Below are 13,915 nucleotides of genomic sequence, written 5' to 3'. Positions count from 1 at the left end.
CATTATTTCATGAAGAAACCTAACTTTTACTCTATACTTGTGTACTCCCTTAATATAAAGGCATTAAAAAAGTGTTAGAACATTTATATAACAGATTACAAAAAAAAAGAATGTAGGTATAAAAACAACAATAAAATGCATTTAATGTGAAAAATATCTTGACTAAGCTTTGAAATACAAAAATAGCATTCTATTTTATCAATACTCAATTAAAAGTATTTTTCATGCTATTAAAATACTTTGTAAATAATAATTTTGGCATAGTTGTGTAGCAAAATATATTAAATTGAATAGTAAACTTGTTAGCTATTTATTAAATGTTGAAAATTACACAATTGACTTTAATCGTTTAGCATAGTCTGGGTGGCTTTGTCGTCTCTTATATTTATTCCATGTCTTTTTAAACTCATGATGAACAGATTCACCTGCTTATTCAGAGTAAATTCCAAGCCCATTATCAGTATTGGTACTTTTTAGAAATGGTACAATATGGTTAACTGCAATATGAACTTTCCACGGTATATTCAAGGAAATGTTTTCAAAGTAAGTATTAATATAATCCCTTAAATTAGCATAAGACATCTTGAATTCGAAAACAACAGATTCAATATCACCAATTTTTTCTCCAAAGGTGGCTTGCTTCATTGATCTAAACTTTCTTAAACATTCAATTACTGGTGGTAAATCAAGCTTTCCTTGATCAGCAATATCACGAGAAAGAACATCTAACTTATCTAAAAGTCTGTTGGCATTGTTGTCATCAAATCCAATGCCATGGTAACCTCTGAAAAATATGTAATTTGAGTTTAACCACTTTTCAAAGCCAGGCCATAATTTTGATAATAGTTTTTCAAAAGTTGTAACTTCCGATTAATGTATGCAACTCAGGTACTAGAACTAAATTTTCAATAATTGTGTCTGGATCCTCTTCAAGATATAATAATATTGGATTAATAAGATTTTTATTATAATCAGCCATCTTTGATTTTGGTTTTCCAGCTTCTGTGTATTTTCTGTAATGATAATCGAGGGAACCAAGAGTTCGTTTTTCTCCACCATCCAAAAAACTCTCCTTCCCAGTGGGCACGCGATGTCAAACCGACGTCGGGTTTACGTTGGGTTTTCATCGGCGATGTCAACCGACTTATTACAACGTTGTTATAACGTCGCGATAACGACGTCAAAACGATGTTGTCTTACCAACGTTGTTCTGACATCGTGCGATGTCTTTTGACATAAATACGACGTAAATCGACAATTTTAGTATTTAATGAATACTGTGTATATAATTAAAGGCGTATTCCATTACTATATATTATTTTATGCTGTGTATAGTGTGTATTTATATACCCAGCTAGAAGTCAAAAACGAACTTATCGATTCTTGGTTTCTTAAATTATACCTAATTTTCGTGATCCTGTTTTCGGATAGCACTTTAATAAAAAAAGTAATCGATTTATTTCGATTTCTACTTCTCTCCCCCCCCCCCCCCCCCCCCAAGAAGTTGAACTTTTCAATAAATGTAAATAGTTAAACAAAAAAAAAACTCATTTGCTTAGTAATGTTTTTAACAGAATTGTGGCTATGAAAATAGCCTTTTTCGTGCTGATTGTGACAGCCTAATCCAATCAAGACGCATCTTTTCTATTTACCAAACAGAATTGACATCATAGATAGAAAATGTAGATTCTTGTCTTCTGGAGGTATCAATATCCACAGAAGCAAAAGTCTAACTTTCAGTATGCTCTGATAAAACCTTGCGATAATAAGCAAAATAAATTATATCTGGTATGCCCTAGGTTAAAAATAAATCAAAATAACTTAACTCCTGATGCATAACACATTTTACCATTTAAACATCGATAGAAGTAAGTCGATCTTTTAATGTTTGCTTTGACAAATCCTCACAATAATACCTGAAATAAAATAGATGTGATATATAAAAATGATAATGAAAAAGTATAGATCTGTTCATAGACTAGCCATTAGAGGATGGCTAGTCTTTGATCAAGTTATACTGGTTTGTTAAAATAACCAAACACCAGCATTTTGTCTAGTTAATGAATCAGCATCCAAACAAATATTGGATGTCAATAACTACCCCACTTCCTGAAATAAGATCTGATATATACGAATAATAAATGAGAGAAATATATCATTTCAAAAATTTACAAAAAAAAAATGCTGGGGGGAGCATAATATATACAATAATTACAATTGCAAAAATATTTCTAATAATTTGACTTACATATTATCTTTAAATGATATATTCAACACAAGCATATAAACCATTTTATTCTATATAATAAAACATACCACACTTTTATCGATTCAATCACAATTTGTTTATAATATCACCATATCACCGCTTATGATGTTTGCAGAGAGTTGATATTTAGTCATATCGTACTCAACACCATCATCATCCTCATTCTCATTTGGTTTCCAATAAGAAACTATATTTATGGTACTGTTCTTTTTTAATGCTAAGAAGTCTGTCATAGTATATATCTTGACTGTTAGTATCAGTATCTTGCCACATGTGGCATATAGTTTTTCCAACAGCAGTACTATTGAGAATGTCTTCAATATCTGCAGCCGCATTGCTTTCCAAATCAGGAAACAGTTGCTTTATCTGCTGAGGCATGCAAGGTTTTAATACTTTTTCTACTTTTCTTCTTTATTTGTCCTCCTCAATTTTAATCATTTTAGCCATGCCTTTAATCAACTCCACCTTCATTTCTTCATGGCATTGTATGTTTGCTAACCGCTTTTTTCGGGTTGAGGAGATGGACCAAGCTATCAATTATTTTGTACATCAGTTGGTTTTTTAGAAAGGAAATGAGTTGTTCTATTTTTGCATGTGCGAATTTTTAATGACAAGAAACAAAGAGTGGCATTACAAGCTTTCTGCTTTGCAACGCTAAACATACCTACTAGTTCTTCAGAGTCAATGTTATGAGGTCGTGCTGATAGTGTTTGGGAGTTCAATTGATAAGTTGAGGTCATGTTGAACTGTTGCTCATACTGACGGTCAATAACACTAATGATAGCATTTAGGCAGCTGGCTAATGCGCATCTCATTTCTTCAGTCCTTGGGGAAAAGTCAATAAGTGAATTAAAAACTGGATCATTGAGATCACCACCAAAAAAGTCTGTTTTTCTGTGAATAAGAGAAAAGGCCATTGTGCTGCTTTCAACAAGTGCGTTGCGAACATCTTTGACAACTTGAATGCCAGACAAGTAGTCAAGTCTATGAGCTGATGCAACATAGAACTTTTTCATCCAAGGACCAGTCAGTAGCTTTACAATTAATGCTAGGGCACACATCTCACGGATACCTTAAATTAAATAAAATATGTCATAAAGTATATGTTAAGGTCATTATTACACCATAAAATCTAACCTGTTTCAGATGTGAAGTCTTGGAACAAACAATTTCTTAGTCCTCCACACAAAAGTATTCCAGAAAACAGAAAACTTTGAAGTTTGTGGAAGTGATGGATCAAAACTCCACAGGTATGAAAAAGGATGTGCAATCTATTTCCTCTGGGCAGGCCATGTTTGTCCAAAAAGTTAACAAAGCCTTAAGATGATCTCCTTAAAAAAAAAAATTATCAGCAATTGTGCAATGCAAAGAGCTTGTTTGTAAATTTGAAACAAGTATGCTAATCAACAAACTTTTTATGTTCAGAATATTATTCAAAATCATAATTTTTTTAGCAAAACAATATTAGAGTAATAATATCATAAATAGTTTATTTACCATTACCCTTATTTATTTATTTACCTTTGCTGTACTTGTAACGGAGTTTATTGAGCTGAACAAAAATCTCTACCAAAAAGCTTACCTTTTGAAGTTTCCAAGGCTTTAAGTGATGACTTGCAAGCATTGGTGATAGTGTCAAAGGGGTGAAGGTGACAGTTCAGTTTATTTAATGATTTGTGGTATGTGGTAAAAAAAAAAATCAAAATTCTGTGGTATTAAAACCAAAGATATTATTAGAAGTAGATTTCAATAACTTAAATAATGATACCAAATTTTTTATCTTTTTGTCATTTCAGAAAGTTATGTGTTTTTTAGGCACAAAATTTTTTTATAGGGAAAGTTGAATAATGTTGTGATCGTAATTTGTAATTATTAACTTAAATTAATCATAACTTTCGTAAAAATGATCCAATTTACATAAATTTGGTATCTATTGAAAGCTGAAAAAAATAAGAAACATTTTGTAAGTAGTTGGAATAAAAACAAATGATTAGGGGCGATGGGGGGTATTGCTTCTGACACTGACACCCACCCATTCATTATCTTTCCAGTATGCTTCAACATAAACTTGCTTACCATTTTTTACCTTCATTTTTTCAAGTTTACCAAAATAAAGCACTTCTTCTTGCATTTCTGAATTAAACCATAAATGGCAAATGTTTCTACCAACTATTGTATCTGATAGCATATCGGAGAGGTCTGATAATTGCTTAGACTCTAGTTCTTGAAATATCTGACAAACTAAGGTTTTGAATTTGAAGAGCCAATATTTTTCTACTTTCATCCTCTTTTTTTTGCTTCTTCAACATGTTACGATCAATCATTTCAAGCTTTATTTCAAAAATATTTTTTTTACTTAACTCTCTCTTTTTTCTAACTTTGTTTATTGCCCATTAGACAACTTTCATTTTCTCATCTTTATCTATTTGGTCAATGTAATCACTTACATTATTTTTTATTGCTCTTAATTTTGATGACAAAAAACATAAAGTAGAGTTAGGAGCACGATGTTTAGCAGCACTGAACATACCCATGACATCTTCTGCATCAATATTATGAAGCCTGGCTGTCTGCGTCTCTTTTATAAGTTGTTCTGATAGCTCTAAATTAAAATATCTTTGATATTGTCTTTTGCAAAACAGCAATAATAGCTGATAAACAGGATACAATCATTTGTTCAACTTCTTTGTCTTTTGGGCACACCAAAGCTACTTCTTCAAAGAACTTATCATTTTTAATTATATTTCCGAACAAATCTTTTGTGCTAAATAACAATATAGGATTGTCTTTTACATGATAAAGATTTTTTAAAACATCTTTAACCAACTTTATCCTTCAATATGACTTAAACTTCCTGTAGCTGACTGATAAAATAATGTCATCCATGGTGTTGTTAAAGTCTTTCCCAATAGCCCTGAGACACACATTTCCTTTTTAGCTGTTTCATTTATAAAGTCTATTCTTAAACTACTTTGTAGCCCTCCACATGAAACTGTACTGGTACTTAAAAATTTAATAAGTTGCAGTGCTGGATTAATATACCACATATATGAAACCAAAATATGCAATCTGTTCCCTCTGTAAAAAGGAATGAGTCCTTTGGTAAGTTTCATCTCATCTAAAAAGATTTTAAAACCTTTAGGATCTCCTTTACCATCTTTGTATTGCATCTTATTCAATTGAAAAACTATATTACCAGCGATACAATCTTTCTCAAACAGCACTCCATTATGTGTTTCAATCATTTTTAATGCAGACCTGCAAGAGCTGGATATTGTTTCAAGAGGGTGTAAGTGACAATTAAGTTCATTTAAAACTTTTCCCCAAGAAGAATTTATTAGCTGAACAGTTGCATGATTAGTGGCAGCTCGGTCAGTCATAGAGTTTGTAATGTTTTGAATAATTTTTGAGCGGCTCTTTTCATAGTCACAATTATGGAAATTAGAATACAAAAAGGAAAGTTGATCTATTGAAGATACAAATGAGTTTGATAATCGTGTGCAGTACCACCTGACAACAGATCTATTGCTATAACATGATACTGTGTTTTGGTTGTAAAATGAATAGAGTTTATATGTACTCCTTCTTGGGTTGTTGCATCAAATCCAAGAGTAAGATTGGCTGTAGAAATCGCAATTTCAGCAGCATAAAGGTCGCTGATTATATCTAATTCACGAACCATCTCTTCAACTGTGCTACGATGTGGGATATTTTATATATGTGCAATACCTAAATGTTAAAAAATTTTTGGAAACAAAATTGGAATACTTTTTGTTGGTACCTGGTTAACAATGGCATCATATATCATTAATCGTAGCTGCCATGTAAATATCTTTATCTTTTTTGAATGGCAAATGCTCATTAGCAGAATCCTTTAAATTATCGAATTTTTATAGCAAGTTCATATTTTCATGTTCTAGACCCTTTTATTCGGTTATCTTTAATCAATTTGGTATAACTCCAGTCATTTTGTTTTTCTTTCTTTTTAAGCTTTATTATCTTTATGTTTTTTTAAACATTTATTTTCTTTTACTATCAAACTTTTTGCTGAAACTGCAGCTAGTTTTTGCCTTAAAATTGAATTAGTTAAGTTTTTCCTTTTAATAGTTTGATTTAATCTTTTGATTACATAAGTGCTGAAACTAAATTAGATGATTCACATAAACCACTTTTTGCTACTGTTGAAGGCTCATTACTTTTAAAAACGATTTTGCATAACTCTTCAAGTTTTCTTTTGTTAGATGACTTAAGTTTGTACACTTTTTTGTATTTCTTTACCAAATTATATATCTGGCTATGAGTTGCATAAAAATCAAAATTTTTATTAATGCTTTTGGCAGTTTTTGAAGTTGAATTGGATTGTTGCATATACAATAACAAAACATGTCCATTGTAACATTTGTTTTCATTATTATCTGGGGCAAATGTAAAGTTGTCTATGAAATACTGCTTTGCGAGCCCAGTTTTAGAAAATGTAACAAGAAAACTTTTTTTTGAATTTATATGAACAGCAATGCTATAAAATATATTAATTATAAATAATATTTACTTAGCGAAACCAATAGAGATTTAAAAAAGTCCAATTAAAAACTAGTTCGATTGTCACGTGACATCAGAATCAAAACATTTCACGGCATATTTACTGCCTTAATTTTTTTTCAGAAAAAGTGAATCTACTACCAAAATTGCCAGCGATTTTAGCATATATTCCAATCTATAAAATTTCCTAAAATTTTCAGAAGTATAGAAAAATACTTTTTCTTGATGACGTTTTAAAAATTGTCGAGAACAAACTCTTACTTCGATGATAACTTTGTTTTCCTTTTTGATCAACTTTTTCAGCTTGTCTTAAATGTCATTTATTTGTAAATACTTAAATGTATTTTATACTGAAATTATTAATTGAAGTATGAAGATTATAAAAAACAACTATACCGATTTTTAAACCATCAACAAGTTTAGTAATATCATTAAGGAAGAGGATGACCTTGACGCTTCATGAAGTATTCGGAAACACTTTTTTAAGCAAATTTCGTCTAACGTAAAATTGAAATTCAAGATGGTGAATATTAGGGATTTGTCGTATAACTTTGTACTTTCAACTAAAAGCACTTTCCATTAATTTTCTGACCCATGTTTTCATATCATTCTTAATCAGCATTAAATTCTCTATCAGAATCAATCATAAAATTATGGGGGGGGGGGGGGAGAGAGAGAAAGTTGAATAGCGCCACAAAAGTATAACCACGCTTTTCAAAATCTTATATCTTCTGAAGAAAAAATCACCAAAAAAAAAAAGAGCAGATCGATTTGGATCACATATCCGTACATCTGCATAAGGTTTACGAACATTGACAATTTTCTGAATAGAAAGAAAAGAAATGCATCGTAATCATCTTTTAACTCTGGTTGACACATAAGGCATGCACTGTTTCTTCCCAAAATGCTTCCAGAAAAGTTTAAACTTTTTGCTTTTCAATTGGTTTTGGAAACATAACGTTACTAAATTTAAACATAGACCGCGATCCGTGATATAAAAATGTTATCAGAAAACAGTTTTCTTGACCTCCCACTCAGAACTACTTTATTTTTTTCAAATTTGCGTTTTAAAGTATACTGATTCTGAATTTGAAAAGTTCCCAAGTTTTCCTCTTGCAGTTTTCGAGAAATTTACGATTTAATTTTATATCATCGAGTGAATCGATTTTTGTCGTGTAATATAAAATAGTGATCTAAAAACTGTTCTTAGCAGCTGTAACTGCATAAATACTAAATTGTATATAAATATATGAAATATTTTTAATGTATAACCAATTATACATTCATTTACATGGGTATATAAGAGTGAATTAATTTTTATCGTGTAAGTCTAAAAGTTAATTTGAGATATCGTTTTAACAACTGATAGTACATTTAATTGTTCATTTCACTTATTTAAATTTATTTTTATTATCTTACAAACATAAAAGTTTACAATTGTTGATTATCTATATCAGAATCAGAATCACTTGAAATTATTCCATTGTAAGTATCATCGCTATCTTCGGCGAATTTCGAATTTTTATTGTCGCATTCAATGCATTGACATAAATCAGAACACGTCAGTTCTGCACTCCGACATGAGCATCGTTTTGTATTACAACCAGTCGCGCATCTACAATTAAAAAAATTTATTACGCTATCGGGAGCAATTTCATTTGAAAGCCATTTTATCTTCAATTCGTCGCCATCCATCGTCCAACCATGTTCCAAAACACTTGGCATATTCAATAGAGGTATAGTGGCATGTTTCCAGATATAAGCTTGATAATTACATCTCAGTATGTGTTGTACTAATGCATCTGAAGTTGGAGGAAATTGCTCTTCTCTATAATTGCCACTCTTGAAGAGTTCATATCTCAACTCGTTAACTGAAGAAACTATGTCATTACCATAAAGGTGACACAAATATCTCTATTTTAGTAAATAAATCTGATGCCATCAAGTGATTTTCACCGAGCTCTGCTAACACGCCTTCATACTCAGTTTTTTTTTGTAAGACCTTAAGTACTGAAGCTTTCCCTTTACCATAAAATGAACTTGTAGTATCGCATCCTAAAAAGAAAACATATTAAACAATTTTACAGTGTTTTAAATGTTTGTATTAAGGAAGTGAAACTTACAAAAAAAGAATGGGAAATCATTTAATAAAAGATAGATAAATTAAGTTAACCAATTAACCTGTAAAAGAATGAAAGCCAGCTACAGCATTTACAAAAGATCTATCCCAATGATCAGCTACTTTTCTTACATTAATTATACGTTTGTTGTTTTGATTTCCGGTTGCAAATAATGACAAATACATCAGTGTCAGGACTCCAAATTACAATATTTTGGTGAGATGAAGCTGCGTGATAACAGTGAGCCATTAATCGAGTATCTGCTTCTTCATGGTCTTTTTTAAGAGAGATTATTTCAGATACTACCACATTATTTGCTGATAACATAAATTGATAACATTTATCTTCATTGGTTAAATAAACACTCTTATTTGAGAAATAAAATGTATTCAATGAACTTCAATGAGTAAACAAAAAATTTATTAATTCTTCTTTATTTTTGCCATTTAAAAGGAACTTCTTCCATTGACGAGGTATAGGCTGTAGTATTTAATATACGAATAATCGAAGTTCCATGAGTAATTCTTTTTACTCGTTCTAAACTTTTAATACTATGATTAAAATACCTATCTGAAACAAAGTCAACACGTTGACACCCATAACAGCTGGACAGATTAATAATTTCTTTTAATATATATTCAGCAAACTCACCAAACGTTTTGACTCTAACGTGTAGTGTTTGTAACAGTGCCATTGCATCCACTAGTAAAGCTCCACAAGAATTTTCAACAAATTACTTTTTTTTGTTTTTACTAAAGTTCCATCTACGGCAGGGGTGGCCACAACTTTTTTGATAAGGGCCAAAGTTAGCTTTTCAACTGTTAAATGGGGCCGGAGATTTTTAATGATATAGTTTTTTAAAAATATTTTATTTAAAAATATTGATTTGCAAAGGAATAACACTCAAACACACATATTTACTAGCTAACAACATATGCTAGTAAATATGTGTGTTTGAGTGTTACAAGTCTAGGTCACAAGGCTATTAGGTATAATACAGAATATAATTTATTGGTAATTGCGAACCTGCCTTTTTTTCGCAATATTTTTAATGTCAATAGGCAACCGACTGGTTGCGATTCTTAATGTATTCTGCAAGTTAGTATCTGTCAGTACAGATCTTGTTTTGGATTTTGCAAATTTCATACGAGAAAAAACACTTTCACACAAATATGTGCTACCAAACAAGACACCATCATTTTTGCATTGTTTACTAAGTTGGTGTACTTATTTTGGTCAAGATTTTTGTAAAATAACAATAAATTTTGTTTATTACATGCTTCTCTCAAAGCATCGCTGCATTGAAGATCAATTAACTCCATTTGGAATTTATCTGGTACAGTTTCAATATCAGCAGAGAATGGCACTGTGAACAATTGGATTTTGTCTGCATGATTCTTAACATCTGCAAACCTTTTTGAAAATCTTGTTTTCAATTCAGCAATACAGGTAACAAATTTTGCTGTGTTTCCAGAATTCAGCTCACCCAAAGTTGGAAAAATGACTGAAATTTCCAGTTCTCAACTGCTGCTCCCACAAAGTTAATTTCAACTGAAAAGCTAGAATAAGGTTGTGCATTTTTCCAATTAATTTATCTTTTCGTTGGAGTTCTTTGTTAAGTATATTGTAATGTTGGGTCAAGTCTACTAGAAATGCAAATTTTTCAATAAACTCTTTTTCTTCTAGCTCTGGTGGATAATCTTTGTTGATAATTTTTAAAAATTCAACATATTTTGTCTCAAATCATAAGTTCTTTTCAGCATATTACCTCTAGAAAGCCATCTCACCTCAGTATAATAAAGCAGACCACCATATTCAGAGTCATTTTCAGCAAGAAAAGCCTCAAATTGCCTACTTCGTATTGCACTGGACTTAATGCTGTTAATTGCTTTAACTAATACAGACATTACATTTTCCACATCCATATTGTTTGCTGTTAAATTTTGCTGATGAATAATACAATGCAGCTTAATTAATGACAAGTTTTTTTCTGCCATTTCATTTTCTAGTCTGGAAACAACACCCTTTTTTTTTCCAATCATTGTGCTGCCACCATCTGATGTAATTGAAATTAATCTGTTGTAAGTCAAGTTGATTTTTTTAAAAACTTTCTTCATGGCAAGAAAAATGTCTTCTTCTGTTGTTTTGCCTTGGATAGGATAGATGTCAAGTAGCTCTTCAGTAACAAGAAAATCATTATCAATACCACGAATAAAAATAGCTGATTGAGCAGTTTGTGATATATCAGTTGATTCATCAATAGCTATTGAATAATACTGAAATGCTTTTATTTTTTCAGTCAATGACAAGCTCAGATCATCAGCAATATCACATGTTTTTCGTGTAATTGTTTGTCTTGAGAGGGAGATAGTACTTAAAATTTTCAATTTTTCAAAACAAATATTTTTGAACACAATTTCAAGAGATTCCTTAATAATTTCCCCATCACTAAATGGTTTACAATTTTTAGCTAAAAGAAGAGTCACTTCATAACTTGCAATAGCAGCATTTTCTGTTTCAGTGTTGCCCCTTTTTAACAAATCTTGTTCCAATAACTTATTTTTCAATTTAATTGATTTTTCTTTCCGCACCTCGTTGACAAACTGATTATAAGTTTTTGAATGTTTTGTATCATAGTGCCTCCTTAAATTATATACTTTGCACACTGAAACCGAATCATTACATATTAAACATACTAGCACATATAAGTTTTAACACAAAGTTTCACAAAATTAATTAATTCAAGTGTATTATTGCTATCGTCAAATAAAATATGTTAGATCTTAAAAATATGTTAGGGCTACAAAATTATAGATGTTTTTAGATAAGTTGTGTTTGTATGTTAAATTATAATTTCTAAAGTTAAAAGTAACCTAAATGTGACTATAATTTAAATTCAAGTAATTGATATTGTCTATTACAAATGTGATGATTTATTATATTGGGTATACTGTAAAAGTAATAAAAGCCTGATATTCAGATCAATTTGCAAGTTAAGGATATGTTTATTTAAAACAGCATTTTTTTGTTATTTTGTAATTATTCTTTTATAGAAAAAATACAGCTATTTTTGATTGTATTATATTGTATCATAGTAAAAAAATTACAACCCTTTTTTATATATCATTACATCCCAAAGTCTTGGATATGTAAAATTATCAAATATAATTGGACCAAAATTGTTTGATCATCACTGCAGTTGAGGTGACATCTGATTAAACCAATGTTTAATGGTTTAGAGCTCAAATCCAACTGAACCTTAGGTTCAGTTAGATTTTGATCCTAATTATTGATAAACCAAGTTTAAGAAAAGTTGGAAACCATAATGTTTAATACTCATGCATGAGTTTTTAACTAGTTTGTGTTCAGTTAAGTAGCATCTCCAAAAAAGAATGGTTTTAAATAGACAACAAAGAAAACTCCACATAGTTTGATTGCTTAATGAACAAAAATAGGTTAATAACAATATTTTTGTTAGTTACGATCTAGGTTACTATATATATATATATATATATATATATATACAGCTGCGGACAAAACTACGTGAACGATTGCAAATAGTTTTTTTTAATGAAATTTTCAATGTCTTAAAATAAGTTTATAGTTTAATACTATATATGGTTGGATAGAGCGTTTTTTGCTCTAAAAGACTGTGTAAAGTGTATTCTCTAATAATTTGTTTAAAATTAAACATATCTAAATGTTCAAAAAGCATCAAATATTTTGCGCGACAAAACCACGTGAACGATTATACAAACGTAAAAGAATAATTTTACTAACATCAACAAATAATAGATTCTAAAAAAAACATACATTAATATTTAGTTGCATAGCCTTTAGAATCGATAACAGCCTTGCACCGTCTTGGTATAGATTCTACAAGAGTTTCTAGTAACTGTTTTGGTAATGCCTCCCATTCATACTGTACGGCTCGAAAAAGTTCATCCGGTTTTTGAAATTTGCGACCTCCCAAGCGTCGCTCAACTTCAATCCATAAATTTTCGATTGGATTTAAGTCGGGAGATTGGGCAGCCCACTTCAAAACCGTTATGCTATTATTTATGAGCCAATTTTTTACAGTCAAAGCTGTATGTTTAGGGTCATTATCATGTTGATAAACCCAATTGTGAGGCATTTTTTCTAAAGCGTGTGGCAACATTTCATTAGATAATATTTCCCTGCACTGTAGTTGGTCCATTGTACCATTTGTCCATTGTCCATTTACACGGTACAACGGACCAATTCCAGCTCAGGAGAAACACCCCTAAACCATTATATTGCCACCCCCAAATTTTACAGTTCCTATTGTATACTCTTTTGCAAATCTTTTTCCTACTGGACGCCTAACATAACCTCGACCGTCGCTGCAAACCATGTTAAATTTACTTTCATCCGACCATAAAACTGTTTTCCAATTTTCAACCGTCCAGTTTAAGTGATCTTTAGCGAACTGTAGGCGATCTTTGACGTGCCTGGGCTTAAGGAATGGTGTCTTTGCAGGTCTGCGCCCATAAAGACCTCCTTCGTTTAAACGCCTTTGAATCGTTCGTGTGCTTTCAGGGGCTGTCAAATGTGGATTCTCAAGAGATTTTCGCACAATTTTTCGATCAGTACTAAAAAAGAAAATGTTAAACATTAAAATTAACATTAACATTAATATTATTAAGATTAAATATTTAAAAAAATAAAATTAAAGGAATATTACCGCTTATCCGTAGTACGTGGACGACCACCTTTCTTAACGATCTTTTTGCTCTTTTCTCGGTGTATAATTTTATGTATTCCACCTTTTGACATCTTCACATGAGCTGCAATTTGCCCAATGGACCATTTTTCTTCTTTGCGCAAACGCAAAACCAAGCTTTCAATTTTTGAATCAGTTTGACGAACCATTATAGTTTAATTTTTTTAATTTTTTGATGTTAAACAGAATAATCTTGAGAAATTTAAATGATTGTAAGTTCTTAAAATACCAAAACCACATGAA

The 13,915-nt window shown here is 30.8% G+C and overlaps 3 pseudogenes; all 3 read right to left on the bottom strand.

Moving 5' to 3' along the window:
- Positions 1 to 353: 353 nt before the first annotated feature.
- Positions 354 to 2,292, bottom strand: LOC149885392 (uncharacterized; annotated as a pseudogene).
- A 54-nt stretch (positions 2,293 to 2,346) lies between these two features.
- LOC149885390 (uncharacterized) lies at positions 2,347 to 6,192 on the bottom strand (annotated as a pseudogene).
- On the bottom strand, positions 4,260 to 4,860 carry LOC149885391 (uncharacterized; annotated as a pseudogene).
- Positions 6,193 to 13,915: the final 7,723 nt, after the last annotated feature.

This window comes from Hydra viridissima, unplaced genomic scaffold (assembly GCF_058129835.1).
Source record: "Hydra viridissima isolate aposymbiotic clone 2 unplaced genomic scaffold, HvirCarnegie_v1 scaffold_8, whole genome shotgun sequence".
Taxonomy (NCBI): domain Eukaryota; kingdom Metazoa; phylum Cnidaria; class Hydrozoa; order Anthoathecata; family Hydridae; genus Hydra; species Hydra viridissima.
Note: the sequence above shows the minus strand (reverse complement) of the source record. Positions and strands in the feature narration are given on the sequence as shown.